Source organism: Lissotriton helveticus, chromosome 12 (assembly GCF_964261635.1).
Source record: "Lissotriton helveticus chromosome 12, aLisHel1.1, whole genome shotgun sequence".
NCBI lineage: Eukaryota > Metazoa > Chordata > Amphibia > Caudata > Salamandridae > Lissotriton > Lissotriton helveticus.
Genome location: NC_136073.1, coordinates 678,189,394 through 678,208,264, shown reverse-complemented (window position 1 = coordinate 678,208,264; position 18,871 = coordinate 678,189,394). Strand labels below are relative to the sequence as shown.

The window sequence follows — 18,871 nt, the reverse complement described above, 5'->3', positions numbered from 1 at the left end:
TAACCTACGTTCCCTCTAGGGCGCGCGCGCGCACCTGCCCTGATATCCCCGCGCACCGCCTCGCATGGAACGCGCACACAGGACGTTGCGGGAGAGAGTCGCGCCGCTCGCTTCTTTAAAGCGCGACTCGCTCCCGCGACGTCCTGTGTGCGCGCTGAGTGCAGGTAAGGAGGCGGGCGGGTGGGGGGAGGCGGGCTGGTGGGGCTTGTGGCCTTAAGATTATTATACTAATAAAAATGGAAACAGACATATCAGTGCTGTTCTCTAACCTGTCAACCCACACATTCCCCACTCTCCCCGTGCAGGGACGGCTTCAGCCGGCTGCTTTCAGTGTTTATTTTGGAGTTTGGCGAGCTTGCGGGCGGGGGGAGGCGGGCTGGTGGGGCTTGTGGCCTTAAGATTATTATACTAATAAAAATGTAAACAGACATATCAGTGCTGTTCTCTAACCTGTCAACCCACACATTCCCCACTCTTCCCGTGCAGGGACGGCTTCAGCCGGCTGCTTTCAGTGTTTATTTTGGAGTTTGACGAGCTGTGCTCGCTGACCTCGGTTCCACAGAGCAGAGCAGCAGTGCAGATAACTTTTATTTATGCGGTCGATGCTTCACAATGCGCTGCAGATTTATTCAGCCCACCGAGGCACCAATGCACTCTTTTGGAAGAGGGACGACGCCTAGAAAGGAACACTCGCCTTTTTAAAGGAGCCCAATTAATTTCTCAGCTGAGTGCTTTTCAATTTAGGCTATTTTTCCAGACGCGCGCAATCTTTTAATTGAGGGCAAGGTTTCCCACAATAACAGTAAAGGTGCTGGTAATCATTTTAATAATGTAAAGTGGCAGTCTGATTATTTCTATTCTAGACCCTCTATAAAGTCGAAGTGGAGGGAACGGCCAGCTCGCGTACTTGATGTGGAGGGAGTCCGCACTGTGACATGTTCAGAGCAGTGTTTACGAGCAAAAGCCAGAGTCATCATACACAATAGTTATCAGCACTGTGAAAGCATATCCACCGTTTCTATGTTCCAAAAGTCCACCCTTTGTGTCTTATTCGTGGAAATATTTCAAAAGAGACTAATTGCATTGTGCTGGCACGTGATGCATCCATTCCATTTAAACAAAAGCAGTAGCAGCAAAGATAGTTTCCCTTTACCATTCACTGCGCAAATTCCTACATTTCAAAGTTTTGGATTGTTCGTGGACCAACAATCAGGCCCATATGTAGTCAGGGAAAGAGTGAACCATAATCCTATTTACTATTCTTGATGACCTGATATCTAAATTGGGGTACTTCTCATCCGGGGAGTATGGTTGCTCAGCCCTTCAGTGTCAACAATTTGCTGTGTAATTTTCCAAAAATTACAAAAAAAAACTAGGAATGCACTACATTTGCTCTTGTGGATGGTCATTTTTGTGACCCTGCGCTGATTTCTATTCTGAATACAAGACATTGTGTATTAGTGGTGTGGGCACCATTAAAGACACCTTAACCATGGGCCCAGATTGGAACCAGTGTTAATCCTCAATTTAATGAGGCGATGTATTCCAAGGTAAGGCACAGCACAACATAACAACAATACAGGCGCTGAGGATTGCAGGTAAGGAGGGCTGGGACCGAGAGCATAAAGGCACAAAAAACGAGAGGGACAGTCGACAGAGGGCAGAAAGGCACAAAAAACGAGTGGGACAGAGCATAAAGGCACAAAAAACGAGTGGGACAGAGGGCATAAAGGCACAAAAAACGAGTGGGACAGAGACAGAGGGCATAAAGGCACAAAAAACGAGTGGAACAGAAGGCAATAGGGGCACAAAAACGAGTGGCACAGTGGGCAGACGGGCACAAAAAACTAATGACACAGAGGCAAAATACAGAAATATAGGGGCAGCTAAGATCAAAAAGGCAGAACGGGCAGAGAGGCACGGGGGCAGCGAGGGGAACAGAGGGGAACAGAAGGGAACAGAAGGGAAAACTGGGCAGAGACACGGGCAGCGAGGGGTACAGAAGGAAAGACCGGGCAGAGAGAGCACGGGGACAGCGAGGGGAACAGAGGGAAGAAAAAGGGGCACGGTCCACGTACAGGCAGCAGGGAAGACAGACAACAGCAGTCACAGGCACAACAATGAAAATACAGGCAATACAATAAATTTGCAAACTGCCCTTAAGACCCTTATCGTTGCGCTGTATGTGTGAAAATGCACCATCTTTTCACTTTTTAAAGTATACGTTTTGAGTGCCATTTGGCGCCGCAGACACGCGCGGTTTAGTTCCTGGCGCACATAGCCATGGTTGGAGCGCACAGAGACCCTCCACTCCCGCACACAGAGGAAAAAAATTAGAGGGAACATTGGTCATAACAAATGCCTGATCAACCCGTGGTGTGACCTTGGTACGAAGTGATACAGGAATCTCATGAGAACGAGGGGGCGTGGCTTGCTAGAAGCTTCGTTATGTTTGGATTTGTATTAAAAAGAGGGAGCTTCCACTGGTCTGGTGGAAGTTGGAAGTGGAAGTTTTGGGAGTTTGGATTCCGAGTGAGGACAGACGTGTCTATCTCGGATTGAACCCTGATTGCTGAGCTTTGATCCCGGCTGTGTGAAGACTTCCCCCGGCCAGAAGTGGGCAGTGTATGCATCAGGTGATGTATTGACTTTTGTGATTATTGCCATTGTGATGTGAGCCAGTGGCTGTGATCGTTTGAGGTGTTTCTTTGTGGTTTGGGAGGTGCACATCCAGAGTGATCCTCTACTCTATATATATATATATCTTTCTGATCTCTTGCAGGACGTCCAGTGTATCTTATCTTATATCAGTTATTGCTCGTTTATTAATCAGTATAATTATTGATTCATGCCATTTAGATTATAAGTTTGCTCAGTTATTGATTCATGCCTGTAGCTAATGCATTTGGTATCTGAGACAGCCTTTGTTTAGAGAGTATTATGTAATAAACCCCAAGCCTTATTCAAAAAGTTATAGGGCCAGATGTAGGTAATTTTAATTTACCACCTCTTAAATACCGATTCATACCGAATCAGTATTTAAGAGGTGGTAAAATAGAGGGGGGGAGATGTAGGTATTTCAGGTTCGGTAAATACCGAATCGTTAAGATTCGGTATTTACCGATTCTGTAAATACCGATTCGGTATTGCCCATTGATTCCTATGGGCCTTGCAGCCCATAGGAATCAATGGGCAATACCGATTCCGTAATTACAGAATCGGTAAATACCAATTTTAGCAAGGGTGCAGGGGGTGTCACTTTGACACCCTCTGGCACCCCAAAAATAGGCATGTGCGCCATGTGGCACACAGACATGCCCTAAGGGCATATCTGTGTGTCACATGGCACAGGTGTGCATGCACACATGTGCATGCACACCTGGATTCGGTATTTTTCCACCCAATTGGATTGGGTGGTAAAATACCGATTCTTAAAGCCCTGTGGCACTCTGACATGTGCCAGCTACATCTGCATTTACAGAATCGGTATTTTACCGAGTCTGTATTTACCAATTCGGTAATTTTACCGAATCGGTAAATACAGAATCGGTAAAATACAGAATCTGTAAATGCATGCCCTACATCTCAAAATCCAATTACCGGTCGGTAACGGCCGAATTCGGCCGTTACCGACCGGTAATTGGCCACCTACATCTGGCCCATAGTCTTTGCATTTTGTTAAATAAAACTCCTTTTCAAAAGGTGCTGTTTGTTTTATGTTGAAGTATTGATGTGCCAGGGGTGGTAAGACATGCTTAAAAGTGTACATTATTCAAAGGTGTAATGATATATTTGCCTCCCAGGTGGGAGTGCAGTGTTTGGGTGTGGCTTATTGGTGAGAAGCCACATTCAAAACACCAGTTCCCGAAGGAATAGTATGGGACAGAGTTTTATGATGTGTATGGTCCTATTGAACTTTTAAAAATATCACATTTAATTAAAATTTCTCTTAGTGATATCACCTCTAGTACTTTCTCTGATGATTGGGACTTTGAAACTGTAAATAATATGCTGTCTGATTTAGAACAATCTGCTGCATTTTCAAATGATGAATTGTATGATGCTGCATCTAAATTTTACACCATGTTTTGTTACCAACACTATGGTGACCATTTTCTGCACAAAGCAAGTATCCCACGTAAGGTTTTCACTTACTATCCATGGAGACATTGCCCAGCACCACCAAAAGGTAGTTCAACAACATTTGCACAGAAGTTTGCTTATTTTTCTTGGTTTAACACTTCAGACCCAACCTCTTGTTACTATAGGCTTGGCTCACTAAGTTGATATACTCTGCTTCTTTTATTACTCAGCTGTTTTTAGAGGGTTTCGACTTTTGGAGGGACACAATAGACACAAAATCGGTCTGGCCGACTAAAGAATGGCAAGTTCAGGGAACAGATGCCTTAGTTAGAGCATGCCTCATACCACATCAGATGATTTTCCTTAACAATACAGTGCAACAAACTTCCTGTCTTGGACTAGCTAAGATCAAGGATTTGAACACACCTCGGATTACCTTGCTTACACATTTTGAAGGTTGGCAAAATTACAGACAACACAGTGAGGATACATTAGATGCCATGCTACACAATGGTTCTTACAATTCATCAGACCCAATTGGACAGGATGGTTGGTATGGCCTATCGACACAAATAGGTGTTAGTCAAGATTCAGAAGTATCACAAAAGGGTTTAGTGTCCATAGGCTCAATCAGCGCTATGTACAATCAGAACACTTGGGGGTGGTGACATCTTACAGTATTGGGAAGTTATGCCTAGAGTGAATAAAGACCTCGACACAGTCCCAAGTGAAAAAAAACGAGTACCTCCTCTCGGATTACAGGGATCTTAGGGATTTTTTGTTAGGTCCCCAGAAGCCACGTCAGAAGCTCTTCTTGCATGCTATTTACAACAAGGTATGGAAAATTTCCCAACAGAAGGCTGCTGAGATATTGCCTGAGATTGATACGGTTAACCTAGAAAAGGCTTTGGCAGTGGTTAACAATTGTATGACCATACTATCATCTAGAACAGAGGTCTTCAAACTTTTTGTCGGCCGAGCCCCCCCATCTAAACCTTTTTACACTCGAGCCCCCCACCACCACCTGATAAAAAAGTTCTGGAAGCTGGTACACTGCATCATTGATGGACATTCCCACCTGCACAGCCCAGGTTTTATAGGGCAAATAATATTAAATAAAGTAAGAGTGTTTAGTAAACTTAAGTTTTTGTAGTGTGTGTGCTTATTCTAAACTTCAAATGAAAAGAAAACAATTAGCACAAGAAATTTCATTGGTGCTTTATTTTTCACATAAAACACAAAATGTACGATAGATTAGCAAAAACACTCCCAAAACACAGATGTGGGAGTGCATGTTTTTCTCAACAGAGACAATGTGTGGATGGATTCTTGCTTCTGCCATCCTTAGGTTGTGCTCCACTTCCAGTCTTGAGCAATGCCTGGAAACGGGAGTGCTCACAAAATGTTGTAATATATTTTTTTCAGTTTTATGTAATGCGAACATGACCCAAAGGTATTGGAGCACTTTACAGGAGCATCTTTTACATTACACAAGCACACATTCATTTTTTGTAAGCACAGGGAGATTTAGTGATTTGCCCAGAATCACAGGATGTTGAGCAGACATCAAGAATTGAGCCTGGTTTCCCAGCTCTACAGTCATCAGCTCTGGCTGTTGTGCCACGTCCTTGCCCCTAAATAAGATATAAGAAAAAGAAGTTCCACAAAACATGCTTTCTGACACAATTAAAAATGCATGATTATGTGGCTTTGCTGTTTTCCACCCCTTCTTAGAGCCCCTGAATCTCCACTCAGAATCTCCACTTTTCCTATCACTGGAAGAATTAGCCCCCTCCCACTCCCTCCAAAATTGTTGCGCCTCTGGCCTTTAAAGACCTCTGACTCCAGACACTCTCAGCCGAGCCCCCAGCAGCTGGAGCTGCAGCAGCCCAGGCTAAGATGCATGACCGGCACCTGAAAGCAACAATAGAAGGTGAAGTGCGCGCCCCCCCCGGAGGGATGCTGCGCCCGCAGTTTGTAACCTGCACACGTCACTTTTTCTTGTATTTTGTTTGCTCACATTTGTCACTTTTGCCTCATGTAACTTAACGTTTGCTTTTGTAATTTGTTCACTTGTAATTTTCTCCTCATGTATCATTGCTGTTCCTATTGTGAAGCGCTCTGACACCTTCGGGTAAAGTCCGCGCTATATAAAAACGCATAAAATAAATACAAAATAAATTAAAAAAGCAGTGCATACTATTCACCTCCACACGTCTTCAGCTAGCCCCTCACTCCCCACATGCCTAGGGCGGTAGGGTGTTGGGGTGTGGGGTGTGGGGGGGTGTCTCTTAATGCTGTCAACATAGCTGCCCATGCTCTCAAATAGCCTTCTACCTTATCTTGTCCCCTGGTTTGTTTCGTTTGTAGCTCCTCAGCCACCACCCATTCTGAGATATCTCCGAGCCAGTCCCTATATCCTGGGGGCCTAGTTGCCAACCACCTGATCGTTTTTCGGAATTTAGCCCACACCAGCACAGTGAGCATGAACTTCCTGCTCAAGGACTATATGGACACATACAACAACCATATATTTTCCACATCTACAAATTTTGTTGCTTGTAGCCATACCTCCCTTTCCCTGATTGGGTGGCCAGGACAACTTCTCAAAAATGACATTTGTCAGATTTCAGGACTTTTTCTCCCAAAACATGGTAATTCCCTGTAGATTTTCTCCTCCAGGAAGATATCCCTGCCAAGGCTTGAACCACAGCTGTATTGAAATTAGTTTTCTGAGTGTGGGGTACCAGGCATGCATGGATATTATTTGGACTTGAGCATGGAGCCACACATTAGAAACAAGGCGATGTTTTAATGGGATTTACCAGTTCTGCAGTATTTATGTTCACGGTCGACCTTCATACAGTGAAACTTACCAACGCTAGACATTGCTAAAAAGTAGAGACACAGGAATCCAGGGCGATACAACTTGTATACATCCCAAAATGTCTTCCAAATGTCAAAATATAAACAAAAAATCATAATTTCTTACATTTCCTGTGACAGAAAACACCCACACGTTCAGTAAAAGGCAAAAGTAACACCATCCAATGATCTCATACTTCTCCTGATAAAAAGGGTACTCAGTGTGTGTGGATGGGCCTATAGCACAGAACCGGGATATTCCAAAACGTAGGCATGTGACTCCCATCAAGATTACATAGTAACTCCACACAGTCCCACTTTTGGCCTGTTATTGCCCATTATGGCACACTCCCCACACATGCGAGGTACTGTTTTTATGAGTAGAACGGTTTGACACTGGGTGGTGAAACTTTTGATGCTTCCCAGAAATTCCAGAACATTCCAACGCAGAAATAAAGGGTAATTAAGTGACAGTTTTGGAGCTGCCAGCCGCACCGAGTACTTCGCAGGTCTTTAAAAGACCATTTTCGCTTTAATGAGGCTTTGTTGTTTTTCATCCCTTCTTAAGAGCCCCTGAATCTGAATCCCCACTCTTCCTATCACTGGAAGAATTAGCCCCCCTCCCACTCCCCAACCCCTCTGAAATCTTTCCGCCTCTGGGTCTTTAAAGACCTGTGACTCCAGACACTCAGCCGAGCCCCAAGCAGCTGGAGCTGCAGCAGCCCGGGCTGAGATGCACGACTGGCGACTGGCGCCTGAAAGGAACAATAGAATGTGAAGTGCGCGCCCCCCTGGAGGGATGCTGCGCCCACCCAGGGGGGCGCGCCCCACAGTTTGAAGACCTATTATATAGAATGTATTCACTGGGCAACATTGTGTCTTCTGCAGGAGATATAATGGAACAGGATTTGTCTGTTCTACAACATGGACAATCTCAATTATGATCCATTTTATTACAAAGCTGAAAGCTACAATCATTGCAATCTGACCATGTGCCCCGGCGTTACATCAACAGTACAACTCTGTTGTCGCCACACAATCTAATAGAAAAACAGATAGTAATGGCAAGAAGAAATGGAAAATATGCCAGGTTGTACATTGAAAAATTAGACCAATTACCTTTCACTGTGACTGAGTCACCTTCCACAGAATGGTTAATCCATGGCTATATTACACTGCCAGTCATGACTTTCCGATTTCAATACTGTCTCCAGTATCACCAGGTAGGCAGATATGAAGCGCTAGGAGAGGGATACATACATGAGTACTGAGAATTACTGTACAGATTTATATGCAGGAACGGGAACACTGACGTTTTTCTCAGCGGTTCTAACTGTGAAAGTGCTTTAAGTGGGTCCTTAGTTTGTAAGGATATTTCGCTTCACGGAGACTGTAATGCTTCGCTTGCTAACTTGTCATGTCATTTGAAGGGTTCCCCAGCTGATGTGATACATCCGGTGTTCAAGTTGCTCTCGAATGGCAGCTATTTGATGCTTAATGATCAAGGCTGTTGTGCGATGGTATCAGGCATCCCATATCTAGTCACAGTAAGTTCCAGGGTTACTTGTTGTATGCAAGCATTGTTTCCACCTACCCACACGATTAGGGAGGCAACGTTATGGCCTTCACTGAATGTTCATTTTATACGGTTTGATTCTCTGAGCAGACTGAAAGCCATGCTTTTTCATAAGGATGTGGCTTTAACCTCAACCGAGAAACTTTTGATCTCCAGGTTGCAAGGTCTTCATCTGAGATACAGGCACTAGTCAGTACGAACGTCCCGCTCCATTTCGAAGAAATGGTTCACTGTATCTTTAACATGTCTGATTCAAGGGGGATTGTGCACCTATTTTAACGTATAGGTTCTGGGCTATTGAGCACCTTTCAGACATTCTTCAGAGCTATTCCAGCATTCATACACTCCGTATTGGGAAGCGTTTTTGGAGGGCTTCCGCTGGTCCTACTACTTATAGTGGCTATCCTGGTTTTTAATTTTCCTGCTACACAATGGACAGCCCAGTTCATTGAGAGATGGAAAAGGCACTGCTGGAGCGACGTGGTCGTGAATGCATGGTATTCCATCTGGGCACACCTCGGCTTTGGGAGCTAAGCGAGCATTGGTTCCCATCATTCAGACTAGTCTGGATTGACTGCATCTTGCCTGTGTTCCGCTACCTATACTGCGGATACGAATGCGCGTTGGACCTGTGTCTGACCCTTCCATTGGTTGCTCCACCGGACACAGCTGTACTACCAGGCCCCTTAAAGGCCCACGTGTATCACTGTCCTCACCGTATTCCCATGTAGATGACTGCATTCTTAGAGCCTTCACAGGATGCTTCAGCTCCCTTCGGTACAGATAACGACTCTACAACAGGCTCACAGTTATCAAGTGTTTTCTCAGTGGCTGCTGTGGGAACTGAGAAAAATCACATTTGATCCATTGACCTGATACAAGAGGTGTTACAGGAACAGTCGTCTGCGAATTTGAGCGACAGTGATGTTGTGTCTCACACACAGGACACAAACATTTGACTCTTCGTGCGATGGGAACAATTCTGCCTTTTTTCCAAAACAAGCCAAATTGTAATGAGAAACATCGCTTTTTTTCTGCTCTCACTGAGCACCATGGCTTTCAATGTGCTCAGTTAGTTTTGTTATATGCTGAATTTTTAGTGGACTTATAGAGTTCGTTTTCAATTTTAATAGCATCGTTTTTACATGTACCGTGCTTTTAGATGTTTTTAAACACTGGTTTTATGCCAATGTTTTTATGCTTTTTAAGGGGCCTATTATAACATTTGTTGACCTTATAGACCTTTGTATGAGGAGTTGGATTTATGTACCCCAACCTAAGCCTAACTAGCAAACAACCTTTCACCTACATTTGTCCTACCTTGCTCTGCATAACGGTTCTAGCCGCTGACCTTTTACCCAGTTATGTGTGGAATACATGTTGATTGGTTTCCTTGAAACTAGCCTCATTTATTATGCACAAGTGCATTCCTAGAAAAGTCCCCTGCACATGACATACATAATAGTATTAACATATTTTGTATAAAAGTCAAGGTCATCTTCATCCTAGGGCGATAGAACTACTTTGCATAATTGCAGGTATTGATTTAGGCTCATTTACATAATCATACTCACAACATATCGATTGTGGTAGGAACCCCAAGGCTATCTTTATGGTATGAAAGAACCATACCTTCACAAGATAGACAGATATGAGGCTTCTACACTGACACAGACACTGAGGTCCTGGCCTGCGGCAGCTTCAACACGCAGCGGTCTGACATCCCTTGCGGGGTGTTCAACTCAAGACCAAGATGGGGTCCTTCGTTCTCTCCCATCAGGTAATGTGGTTGGTTCTTTCCTATGGGATTCTTGGCTTTACACCCACATACATGCTAGATACATTTAGGTTACAATTAGATAGGGTCTGCATAGTAGGAGTACGCTTGAGTATTGTCATGTATATATGCCTGCATATATTCATTGTTACAGCACCATGGTAGAATTCTACCTTCTATTTACTTTGTTGGTGTTTATAGTCTTCTTATGTTAGCCTCTGTCTATTGGTTGTTGCAACACATGTGTTTTATACTCGAATGACACTGGTTGAATAAATGCTTATTGAAAATGTACCCAACGTTTCTTCTGTGTATCTGTCTGAGAATAAGTGAGCATGAGTGACTGAGCGAAAAGTACTGTACTGTTTCCACGATCCCTGAAAGAGCAAGGGTTGTCATGTTCAATGGTTGACAGAAACTATTCGCTTCTTGGTAAGGTTAGGGGGCTTATAGTGGCACTGTGAACCAGCTGGTCTAAAGGCTAACATATCCTTTGGGGGTGTCCAGAATCAGTCTAGACACCAATCCCTTAGTTTACATTGTCAACACATGCAGATTGTTGGACGTGGCCTTCATTGCAGGGTCATCCCTGAACTTTTTGCCTTCCTCCTGTATTTTCTCTGACCTGTTTTTGTTGGTTGCAGCGTGGGTCCTCCTCAGTGATGCCAATTCTCCAATAGTCTGCCCACTTCCCCCATAGTCATGTATTTTTCGCGGCAGCCTATGGCTTCATACACCGTTGTTTCCATGCACATTTAAAAGTATATTCCCAACCCCCAATCTTCAATAGAAGACGGGTGTTTGTCTTTCCAACGGCGAGCAATATCACCACGGTAAGTCCCAACCCAAGCAATGTTAATTTGTAGCAGCTTTCGTCAGTGGCGTAACAAGGTCAGGTGGTACCCGGTGCGGAAAATTTGTCATCCCCGGCTTGACAAAATGGCAAAAATATGTGTTTGAAACACATATTTTGCCGTTTTGTAACCCCATCAGTGATGACACCCAGGGTGGCCCGCATCCACTGCAACCCCCTTCCTACGCCACTGGCTTTCGTTGTGATCTGAATTAACATGCAAAATGAATAATCAGAGGTCTAGTGGTATATTCTACCTTAGGACCAAGCCCAAACAAGACAGCACCAGGCCACAGTATAGCGCTAGCCCAAAATAGTTTCAAGTTGTGTGAAGGTCTCACGCCTGCGCCGAGCAGCAGAGGAAGGCAGGGGAAGCAATCACATCTATCTTCCACAATCTGTAGATCATAAGGTACATCCTACGTAGATATTTCAGTTGTATTAGGCGGAACTTAGATGCAATTGCTGCCCACACCTTGTCTGCGAGGATCCCCAGGTCTCTATCCCAGGCAGAGTGGAGAGCATTGAGGGGGTCTGCCATGTGGTAAATTAATGTGTGATCAATATGCATTACTTTGTGATCACCGTTTTCATACATAAGCAGCTCCGCCTCGAAGGGGTTAAATTCAGGGAGGTCTTCTAAGTCTGATATATATGGTGTCGGAGCATGCCTGAGTTGTAGATAACAGAACTGTGGTGAAGGTCAAAATCCCTGTGTATGGTCCGGTAGATTTACGTATTGTGCCTTTAGTAAGACTCCCAGAGTAGAGATGCCTATGGCATCCCATTTCTGGAATCCTTCCAACTCAGACACTTGCCTCAGCATACCGCCCGCCCACACTGGGGTCTGATCCGTCAGAATGTTTTGCCAACTCATGCATCTCAAGGTGGACCTCCATATCTGGATTACCACTTTGGTCGTCGGCGGAAGTGTAAATTGCAATCCACCTCTGTAGAGCAAATGATGGATTGATGTACCTTGAAGTGCCCATTTTCAGAGAGGAGTGAGTGGAGCTTCCTTCGGTGTTCCACCACCACTCACTGACAACCACTAAGTGGGACGCCCTGAAGTGTTATTCTAAGTCTATTGCCTCAAATTCCGCCTTCCAAGGTTGACTTTAAGCACTTTGTTAGGGCAATGCCTGGGAAGCCCTGATTCCACCTGAAGCTCTGAGTTGATCTTGCAAAAGAGGGAGCGTGCAACATCATATGGATAGTTCTGCAGCTGGTACAAAAACCGAGAAAAACTATCACTTAATACATGCCTCTCAATAGAGTGACATAATATAATGTACTACGGTGAAACGCTTCTTGGTGTTGTTGAAATACACATTTTGAGTTTTGAAGAGACTTTAGCGTACACTTGCATGTTTGCTGTACGATCTACATGCTAACCATTTTTAGGTCGAGCCTGTCAATGCGCTTGCGCATTGAGCTTGCGAGAGATAATGGGGCTTAACCAGAGCTTAACTATCGGGCGATTTGATTCTGTGCCCGTGAAAAGCAAGCTCAATGCGCAAGCGCATTGACCTAAAAAGCGCGTGCACATCCAAGCCACCAGTCTCCCTCCCACAGGCATCCCCCAGCGTGCGCTCTGCCTCAGGCATTTCTCCTCCCCTAATTTATTCACTGCCCACGGCCGTCCGGCCGTACATTCACTTTGGCGGCCGCCAGGCCGTCTCTCGTGTTTCTCCCCCCCCCCCCCCCCCCCCCCCCAGTGTACTTTTATTTTTTTTAAACATGTTTTAGCTTGCCTCCGTGTGAGCACAACTTTAGCATCCTGCTGTGCTTGTTTTGCCTCCCACAGATACTGCCGGCGAATAGATTCGGCTTGTTAGCGCTTAATTACCCTCTCCTGGTTTCCTTTCTGAAGTGTAGGTTTTTACATTACTAGTTTATATTTATTACATTACTAGTTTATATTTCCAACACAGGCGGATCGCTTTAGATATGGTCACGGCCCCTGCTTTTATGTTTGCTTATGCCCCTCTGTCTCGTTATTTTCATTGCTGTCCTCGCATCATTGCATCAGACCCGCCACAGCAATGCAAAAGGATCCGTTCTTCCTCCCCCTGCTTCACACTTAAAAGGAATGCGCCCCCCGCCCCCGCAATGCTGAGAGCATTTACCGGCCGACCCTGCATGTGCGTATTTATATTATTTTTATTTTCGGCGCGCTTTCAGTTTCACAATGGTGGCCGTTGGTGAATAAAACTGCATCCTGACTGCTTATAGTTTACTGACCTGACCGCCCCGCCTTGGATGAGAGAGCACTTCCTTTCGGAGTAGGCTTTTCATGTCAAGATACAAGGCACATGAGCTGACGGCAGCGCTCCTGGTTTCATTTCTTTAGATGTGCTCTACGTCTGCATCTTTTTATGGGCAGACCTGCTGCGCATCTGCCCCCCAATACAGGCCGGTCTCTGCCGTGAGCAGTCAGCCTCTTGCATTGCTGTGTCGCTAGACACTGCCCGTGGGCTCTCGCTGAGTAGGCTTGTGTGAAGAAACACCGCAGGGCTGCTGTGAAACATCTTTTGATTTCCACTTACAATCCTTATATAAAACTGGCGCATGCTACTGGGCAGACACGTCGTCAAAATTCAATACCTTTGCCCCCAAATAAAATGGTGTTTCAGGCCACCCCATCCCCCAAATGCACTTATTACCATTTGTTTGGGTCTGTGTTTAGATTCCGCTCAGTGCGTAAATGCCCTCAGGCTCAAGTACCCTGCTCAATGCCAAACAAATACAGGACTCTACCACTTTTTTCCCCTAAACATTTGCTCTTGATTTTTCATTAACGGAAGACACATAAAATTATCTGCATCTTTTGTGCAATACAGTGTTGTTAGCCTTCAGTCTAAGTTCTCAGATGTCTTGACAGGCCTCTCTGCACCTCTTGAGCTTTTTGCTTATGCCCCTCTGTCTTGTTATTTTTATTGCTGTCCTCTCGCTAGCAATTTCTGTTGTGCTGAATGTCTCCCTCTGTCTTCCTTTGACGTCATCCATTCTGTCAGTTTTGACTCTCCATTAAGCTCAAAATGGTGTGAAGAGGACATTTGAGATTTGTGAGCTATTACTTGTTGACTGCAAGCAGTTGAGTGCCACCGACTACATGGCTGGCCATTGTTACACATCTTTGACTCAGCAGCTTGGTATGTTCGAAAACTATATTGATTTCTGGAAGATCATTACAACTGGTTTTCCTGCCTACTTCTGGTATATGGTTGCATTTCAGAATTATTTAACATTGTAAAATGTCTGATTTATTGATCCCAATAATCTCATCCAGTTCCATGAGGGTTGTGGATACACAACTGTACTCGAAACTGCCTTTTCGTTGGTAGACATTGTAATGCTTTTCTCTATATATGTAGCAGTCTGCTTTGTGCCTTTGTCCAGCTGCTTGCCTGTCTCCTAATCTCAGTTTATTCATATGCAAGTATAATCTTTTTTGTTTACCATGTGAGCTGTCTGTGCTATATCTAAGCAGTATTGTAGACTACAGAAATGCCATTGCAGTTAGCAGCATTTATATCTACTGAGAAAGTACATGACATTGGGGTCATGTCCACATGACTGTGAGGACAAGAGGGCGACACGGAAGCTGACAGGCTTTATAGGGAAGAGTACGAGAGCCCAGTTTTCCAAATAAGGCCACCTGCTGAGCTCTTTTTTAATGCTTGAAGCATCCAGAGAATGTATTTTTTTTCTTTGTTTTTTTACTTTATTAAAGGTCTGATTAATGTCTATTTAGTCAAAAAGACCAAAGCCCATGTCATCATCAGATTCTTAAGACTCTTCCTTCTTTTCCTCCTCTTTCTTCTTGTCCTCAGCAGCAGCAGTTGTTGCAGCACCTGCAGCACCAGCTGCAGGGGCACCACCACCGCCGGCTCCTACATTGCAGATCAGGCTTCCGATGTCAATGTTAGCATGAGCCTTTGCAAAGAGACCAGGCCAGAAAGGTTCCACCGACACTCCTGCCGCCTTAATCAGGGCATTGATTTTGTCCTCCCCTGACAGGCACATCGTCGTCGTGGAGGATAAGAGCAGCGTAGATACAAGACAGCTCGGATACTGAGGCCATGGCGTCAAAGTCTGGGTCGCTCTGGGGGGCGGATGGGTGGATTAGAGGGTGCTAGTCGCCGGATTGAAGTACGCTCCAAAATGGCCTTAGCTTCCGAAGAAGAACCGAGCACCTTGTAATCCTACAGGAAAGAGGACAGAGAATGTATTTTTGAGTGCAGCTCTGAAAAACTCTGCCCCTCGAAGTATATTAAAAACTTGAACTATAAGTCTTGCCTTCTATAAGAACAAGCATTTGCAATGCAATAGGTTTCGCATTACTGAAAGTTTGAGCTATTGGCGTTGTAAAAAATTATGCAACACCAATAGCTCAAACTTTCAGTAATGCAAGACCTATTGCATTGCAAATGCTTGTATCACTCTTGATGTAATGCCCTAAACTGCTGCCGCAGCTTTTTCCCCGTCAGTTCATTTCTTCCCCATTTGTTTCTGACAGGTTGCTCATCTTACTTCAACCCTCTGAAACACTTGTATAAATGTGAACATGATGTGACCACCACAGCATCACTCAGCACCACCACAGCACCACTCAGCACCACCACTCGGCGCCACCACAACATCACTCAGCACCACCTCAGCACCACTCAGCACTACCACAGCATCACTCAGCACCACCACAGCACCACTCAGCGCCACCCCAGCATCACTCAGCGCCACCCCAGCATCATTCAGCACCACCACAGCACCACTCAGCATCACCACATCATCACTCAGCGCTACCCCAGCATAACTCAACACCACCACATTATCAATCAGCACCACCACATTATCACTCAGCACCACCACAGCACCACTCAGCAACACCACAGCACCACCACAGCATCACTCAGTGCCAACCCAGAATCACTCAGCACCACCCCAGCATCACTCAGCGCCACACCAGCATCACTCAGCACCACAACAGCACCACTCAGCACCACAACAGCACCACTCAGCACCACCACATCACTCAGCGCAACCCCAGCACCACCACAGCACCACTCAGCATCACCACATCATCACTCAGCGCTACCCCAGCATCACTCAGCACTATCACATTATCAATCAGCACCACCACATTATCACTCAGCACCACCACAGCATCACTCAGGACCACCACAGCATCACTCAGGACCACCACAGCATCACTCATCACCACCACAGCACCACTCAGCACCACCACAGCATCATTCAGCGCAACCCCAGCTTCACTCAGCACTACCACAGCATCACTCAGCACCACCACAGCATCACTCAGCAGCACCACAGCATCACTCAGCGCCAACCCAGAATCACTCAGCACCACCCCAGCATCACTCAGCGCCACACCAGCATCACTCAGCACCACCACAGCACCACCATAGCATCACTCAGCACCACCACAGCACCACAACAGCACCACTCAGCACCACCACATCACTCAGCGCAACCCCAGCACCACCACAGCACCACTCAACATCACCACATCATCACTCAGCGCTACCCCAGCATCACTCAGCACCATCAATCAGCACCACCACATTATCACTCAGCACCACCACAGAACCACTCAGCAACACCACAGCTGGCGCCGCGGCCAGGGCGACTGACGCTGGAATCTGGGGACCACGGTTCGATCCCCGGCTCCGGCGGCAGGTCAGCCCAGCACCATGTGACTCTGGGCAATAGCTCGCTTAATCTTCCCGACGGCCCTCCAGCGCCTAGAGACCCTTACGGGTGATTGTGCGCTTTACAAATGTGGACTTTACTCAGCACCACCACAGCATCACTCAGCACCACCATAGCATCACTCAGCACCACCATAGCATCACTCAGCACCACCACAGCACCACCGCATTATCACTCAGCACCACACAGCCCCACCACAGCATCACTCAGCACCACCACAGCACCCCTCAGCACCACCACAGCATCACTCAGCACCACCACAGCACCACTCAGCACCACCACAGCACCACTCAGCACCACCACAGCATCACTCAGCACCACCACAGCATTACTCAGCGCAACCCCAGCATCACTCAGCACCACCACAGCATCACTCAGCACCACCACAGCATCACTCAGCAGCACCACTCAGCACCACCACAGCATCACTCAGCGCCACCACATCACTCCGCGCCATCACAGCATCAATCTATGCAACCATTCAACAACAACTGGTTCAAATATGTTCTCTCAATGTTTCAAGCTTTATTACAAATGTCAATATTTCACTTCTTTTCTTGGATTTTCATCACAATAAAATACACTGAACATAATCTTTACAAAAGTTATTTATACAAGTTTAAGCTATTGCATTATAAATTACAATCACTTTAATGTAAGTATTAATTATTAAAAAAAATAAAAGCCATTGTTATTTGTAATATCAAGACATCTAAGTCACGTAAATACAAAACATGTTGCATTACAAATGCTATAGGTGTCACATTTGCGAAAGTTATAACTATTGGCATTGTAAATGACAAAGCTATTAATTTAGCTATTTTCAAAACCAACACATTAATAAAAAAAATGTCATTTACAAGACCAATAGCTCAAACTTTCATAATGCGAGACCTATTGCATTGCAAATGCTTGTTAAGACTCTGCTCTTGCACAGGTTCTTAGAACCAAGCTAGACCCTGAGCTAGGCTCTGGCTCGCCCAGTTTATGTGTTGGCTCGACCACCGCTAATGCTTTCTACATGTAACACGTGTTAACTTTCAATCGTAACATTTTGTAGATTAATGCTTCAGAAAGTAACAAAAGACACAATTTTGTTTAAAATTAGGTTACGAAATTCGGTGTTTTAAAGTGCACGTTTACCCACCTGTTTTAACTCTATACCTCCACAGCGTGCTGCCCGGCGTAAAGCGCTTCGACGCTTCGTCAGGGGTATTAAGAGGTACATAGATGCAATTACAATGGCCTCCTGCGATAGTCTCGAACAGAGACACACGACTAAAACACATTGTGCCCGCAGTTCATGATAACATGCTGAATGTATACCTGTTCACTCTAGACATGGGAAACTTCAACTCCCAGATGTCGCTGAAACCGGAAGCGGAAGTCTAGTTGCTGGAACAGGAAGTGACCGTTGCTAAGCGAAGGTGACGAGTGACCTGTAACGGCCTTATCGACAAGCTGAAAAGGGTCGGCGGGAGCAGGTGTGTGCAGGCGGCAGTGCTGTCAGATGGGATACACATTTTGATCTGTTGTTTAGGACTATGCAATGCAAGGGGCTTTGTTGGGACTATTCATTGCACGCGTGGGGCTTTCATTAAGACCCAAAGTCTGGAGCTATGCTGAACTGTTGCTTCTAGTAACAATCACAACTGTGTTCTGTGGTCTTTTTGTGGCTGTGCAGTCTCCGGGAGCTGGGGATGCTGAGATCGGACTTGTGGGGGCTATGCTCTTGCTGTGCAATACTCCTAATTTTGCCATGTACCCTTTCTGTGAGCTGAGCCGGTTTTGACAGCTAGGGTCGTTCTGTGCTATGCTGGTGGCTGAGTCGTGTCGCCATATGAAACATTTGCACATTGCTCATATTTTTGTTTGCGGATATGATGTTTTGGCATCTTGAGGCAGTTAAGCCATACAAGTAAGCCGAAAAGCGTGTCAAAGAAAGGTACACACGTTCGAGTTGGACTCAAAGATGCGATTGCGT

At 45.5% G+C, this 18,871-nt stretch overlaps 1 protein-coding gene, 1 long non-coding RNA gene and 1 pseudogene across 2 annotated transcripts in view; 1 reads left to right on the top strand and 2 right to left on the bottom strand.

Annotated features, from left to right (window-relative positions):
* Window positions 1-18,871, bottom strand: part of LOC144798450 (uncharacterized) — a 1,486,395-nt gene that overhangs the window by 631,030 nt on the left and 836,494 nt on the right. The gene's annotated exons all lie outside the window — the stretch shown is intronic.
* Window positions 14,893-15,372, bottom strand: LOC144797736 (large ribosomal subunit protein P1-like; annotated as a pseudogene).
* ENKD1 (enkurin domain containing 1) overlaps window positions 18,294-18,871 on the top strand; it is an 87,280-nt gene continuing 86,702 nt past the window's right edge. The window contains exon 1 of the mRNA XM_078669325.1: window positions 18,294-18,371. The gene's annotated coding sequence lies outside the window, so the exon portion shown is untranslated. The remainder of the gene's footprint in view (window positions 18,372-18,871) is intronic.